The sequence below is a fragment of the Cebus imitator genome, unplaced genomic scaffold, assembly GCF_001604975.1.
Source record: "Cebus imitator isolate Cc_AM_T3 unplaced genomic scaffold, Cebus_imitator-1.0 Scaffold82, whole genome shotgun sequence".
In the NCBI taxonomy this organism is placed as follows: domain Eukaryota; kingdom Metazoa; phylum Chordata; class Mammalia; order Primates; family Cebidae; genus Cebus; species Cebus imitator.
Genome location: NW_016107397.1, coordinates 1,325,901 through 1,330,301, shown reverse-complemented (window position 1 = coordinate 1,330,301; position 4,401 = coordinate 1,325,901). Strand labels below are relative to the sequence as shown.

Here is a 4,401-nt window from a genome sequence, read left to right as displayed (position 1 = left end):
CAGCTATTTGGGAAGCTGAGGCAGGAGAAATGCTTGAATCTGAGAGGCAGAGGTTGCAGTGAGCTGAGATGGTGCCACTGCACTCCAGCCTGGGTGACAGAGCAAGACTCTTATCTCAAAAAATAAATTAAAAACTAAATACATAAATAATGTTGCTACATTTGTGTATGAGAATCTGTTTGAATATCTGTTTTCAATTCTCTTGGGTGTATACTAGAGGCAGAATTGTTGGGCAGAAGTTAATTCTACACTTAATGTATTGAGGAAATGCCAAACTGTTTACCACAGTGGATGCTTTTTTTTTTTTTTTTTTAAAGAGACACGGTCTGGCTATGTTGACCAGGCTGGAGTGCAGGGGCTATTCACAGACGCGATCCCACTACTGATTGGCATGGCAGTTTTGACCTGCTCAGTTTCCAACCTGGACCGGTTCACCCCTCCTTTAGCAACCTCGTGGTCCCCCGCTCCCCGGAAGTCACCATGCTGATGCCAAACTTAGTGCGGACACCCGATAGGCATAGCGCACTACAGCCCAGAACTCCTGCGCTCAAGCGATCCTCCCGCCTCCGCCTCCCGAGTAGCCGGGTCTACAGGCACGCGCCACCGCGCCCGGCTGGATGCACTACTTGACATTCCCATCAGCAACATATGAGGGCTCCAACTGCTCCGCATCCTTGCCAGCACTATTTTTTGTATTGTTTTTGTCTGTCTGCTTACTTTTAATAGCCGTCCTAGTAGGTGTGAACTGGTATCTCATTTCTCCTGGTTTTGAATTGAATTTGATTTGCATTTCCCTGGTGACTAATGATGTGGAGCAGCTCTTCATGGGCTTGCTGGACATTTATATATGTTCTTTGCAAAAATATCTATTCGAGTCCTTCATCGTTTTTAAAATTGGCTTGTTTTGTTGTTGTTGAATTATGAGAGTTCTTTTCATATTCTAGATACCAGACCCTTATCAGACATATAATTTGCAAATACTTTTTATCCCATATGAGAATTCTTCTCATTGTCTTGATAGTGTCCTTTGATAGAGAAAAGTTTGCAATTTTTTGAGTCCAATTTATCTTTTTCTTGTTGTTCCTTGTGCTTTTGGTGTCCTAGCTAAGAAACCATTGCCAAATCCAAGGTCATGAAGACAACCCACCTTTTCTTTAAGAGCGCTACAGTTTCAGCTCCTATATTTCGGTATCTGATTCATCATGAATTGATTTTTGTATATGGTACAAGGTAAAGATCCAGCTTCATTTTTTTAAATGTGAACAAGCAGCTGTCCCAGCACCATTTGCTGAAGAGACTATTCTCTCCCCCACTGAATGGTACTAGCTCTCCTGTCAAAAATCAGTAAATCATAGATGTGAGTTTTATTTCTGGACTCTCAGTTCCTTCCCCTGATCTATATGATCTATATGTCTTACACATGAGAGTATCACACTGGCTTGAATACTGTAGTTTGTAGAAAGTTCTGAAACAAGGAAGTATGAGTTCTCCAGTTTTGTTCTCCTTTTGCAAGACTGTTTTGGCTATGTGGGGTCCCTTGCAGTTCCATTTGAATTTGGGATCATCTTTCCCATGTCTGCATAAAAAGCCATCGGAATTTTGATAGGGATTGTACTGACGATATTGCTTTGGGACGCAATAATATTAAGTCTTCCAATCAAGGAACACTGAGTATCTTGCCACTTATACATCTTATTTGCTTTCAGCAATGTTTTGTAGTTTTCAGTATAAACATTTTCTATTTCCTTGTTTAAATTTATTTATTTATTTTTATTTATTTTTGAGACAGGGTCTTGCTTTGTTGTCCAGGCTGGAGTGCAGTGGTACAATCATGGGACACCACAGCCTCCCTCACCCAGGCTCAAGTGATCCTCCCACCTCAGCCTCCCGAGGAGCTAGGACTACAGGTGCATACCACTATGCCTGGCTAGTTTTTGAACGCCTCTAAAACAAGAGTTAGTATCCTTGGTTCTTTTTTTTTTTTTTTTAGGCAGAGTCTCCCTTTGTTGCCCAGGCTGGAGTGCGATGGCGTGATCTTGGCTCACTGCAATCTCTGCCTCCTGGGTTCAACCGATTCTCCTGCCTCAGCCTCCCGAGTAGCTGTAATTATAGGCATGTGCCACCATGCCTGGCTAATTTTGTATTTTAGTAGAGACAGGGTTTCTCTATTTGGTCAGGCTGGTCTTGAACTTCCGACCTCAGATGATCTACCCACCTCCGCCTCCCAAAGTGCTGGGATTGCAGGCATGAGCCACCACACCTGGCCCTAGTTTTTGAATGTCTCTAAAACAAGGGTTGGTACCCTTGGTTCTTAAGAAAAAGTGCTCAGAATTGCAGAAGACAGAAAGGCCTGCCTAGTCTACACAGCACTGTGTTTACGCAGGCTCACTAAGCAGGAGCCACGCAATGTAGCCAGCATTCACTCAACACCTTCTGCGTGCCAAGCCCCCGGGTAGGTACTTTCTACAATTTCTTTCTTTTGATTTGTACGATAAACCTGTTTAGAGAAATATTACTTCACCCATTTTTTAGACTCAGGTTCTATAAAATGGAACTAAGGACCAAGCAAATTACTGTAGTTCCCGCAACTTACAGAGGGAGATGTAAAGATCTTGTGGGACCCCCTCTGTCACTTCTTGTTGCAACCCTAGACAAGGAAGGGGTGACTCAACTCCTGGCTCACAATGGTCTTGGTGGTTCTCATGCTGGCTACTGTCACCCTACATTCAGCTAGTAGTGAGCTATGCCATTCAGCAAAAACTGAGTTTCTACTAGCACATGGAGGACCAGAGAGCCACGGGGGTGCTCTGGGCGACAGCTTCACCCACATAACAGGTCTTGGTCAGTGCCTTCCTTCTGTCCAACAAGAGGTTTCAAACTAGCTCTTCCACAAGCTGACAGGAACAATGGTGCTAATGAGATGGGCCAGATGGCTCCTGGGCTGAGGCCTCAGAGGACACCATATTGGTCATTCCCTCCGAAGCGCTGCTTGCATTTCACCTTGACGTTAGGTCATTGCTATGCATTTAAGACTGGTGTCAATCAAATGTGTATTAAGGCCGGACCCAGGGGCTCACACCTGTAATCCCAGCACTTAGGGAGGCCAAAATAGGCAGATCTCTTGACGTCAGGAGTTCAAGACCAGCCGGGCCAACATGGTGAAACCCCGTCTCTATTAAAAACACAAAAATTAGCTGGGTGTGGTGGTGCACGCTTGTAATCCCAGCTACTCAGGAGGCTAAGGCAGGAAAATCGCTTGAACCTGGGAGGCAGAGGTTGCACTGAGCCAAGATCTCACCACTGCACTCCAGCCTGGGTGACAGAGCAAGACTCCCTCTCAAAAAAACAAAACAAAACAAAAAAAAGTGTATTGAGCACCAACTCTAGGTCATCTCTGTGACCTATGCCTGGATATTCACAGTGTATGTTTAAATTCTAGAAGGTGGGCAGTCGGGTCATTAAAAACCCACAATATGAACAAGTCAGTAATAATTAGATCCTATTGCTACAGTGACAAAGGACTGTCTGTCATGCAGTGTCTATAAAAGCATCACAATTATTACACCATTTACAAGATTGCACATACAGAGCTTTTTATTGCCCCATGTTGTCTTATAAGGAAGACAAAATCCTTTGATGCTGGCCTGACATCGTATTATGCCTGCTGCTCCAGACAGGCACACCAGGTTGCCCAAGATGCTCCTTTAGGCTAAGGGCTTAACGCTCCGCTAGTCAGACACCACCAAGAGAGCTACGTACTGACTACAGCGAGCTGTGGAGATGTGCTTGGGTCAGGAGGCCCCCGGCTCTGCTGCACCTGCTGTGGCTTCCCCTTAGCAAAGAGACCCACCACATCTCACAGTACACCTGCATGAGAGGCTACAGGGAAAGTTCTCCAGGCCACAGCACTAGAAAAAACGTCCTTCTGAGCAGTGACTCCCATCCCATGGCTTCATGCTCAACTCTAAGCAACGACTAGTGTGGGCAGGGTGACTCTGCCAGGCGCTTCGCCTCCATAAGGTGACTCTGGTTCAAGCAGCTTTTTCTCTTATCATTCCACCATCTCAACAGACAACTTCTGGATCCATCATGATGGGAAGAAGATAGTTGGAGGGCCCAGCCCTGGTTCTTAAATACTTCCATCCAGAAGTGACATACATTACTTCCTCTCACAGACCATTACCCAAAGTTAATTTCAAGAGGGCTTAGAAATGTGTGGGAGCGGCTGGGCACGGTGCCTCACACCTGTAATCCCAGCACTTTGGGAGACTGAGGCGGGCGGATCACGAGGTCAGGAGTTCGAGACCAGCCTGGCCAACATGGTGAAACCCCGGCTCTACTAAAAATACAAAAATTAGCTGGGCGTAGTGGTGCGTGCCTGTAATCCCAGCTACTCGGGAG

General features: G+C 45.6%; 1 protein-coding gene and 1 long non-coding RNA gene across 7 annotated transcripts in view; one reads left to right on the top strand and one right to left on the bottom strand.

Moving 5' to 3' along the window:
• Positions 1-1,666, top strand: part of LOC119472010 — a 17,293-nt gene extending 15,627 nt beyond the window's left edge. Inside the window, exon 3 of the long non-coding RNA XR_005201109.1 lies at positions 414-1,666. This is a non-coding gene — a long non-coding RNA (uncharacterized LOC119472010). The remainder of the gene's footprint in view (positions 1-413) is intronic.
• Positions 1-4,401, bottom strand: part of LOC108307919 (NADPH--cytochrome P450 reductase) — a 103,078-nt gene that overhangs the window by 49,793 nt on the left and 48,884 nt on the right. The window lies entirely within an intron of this gene.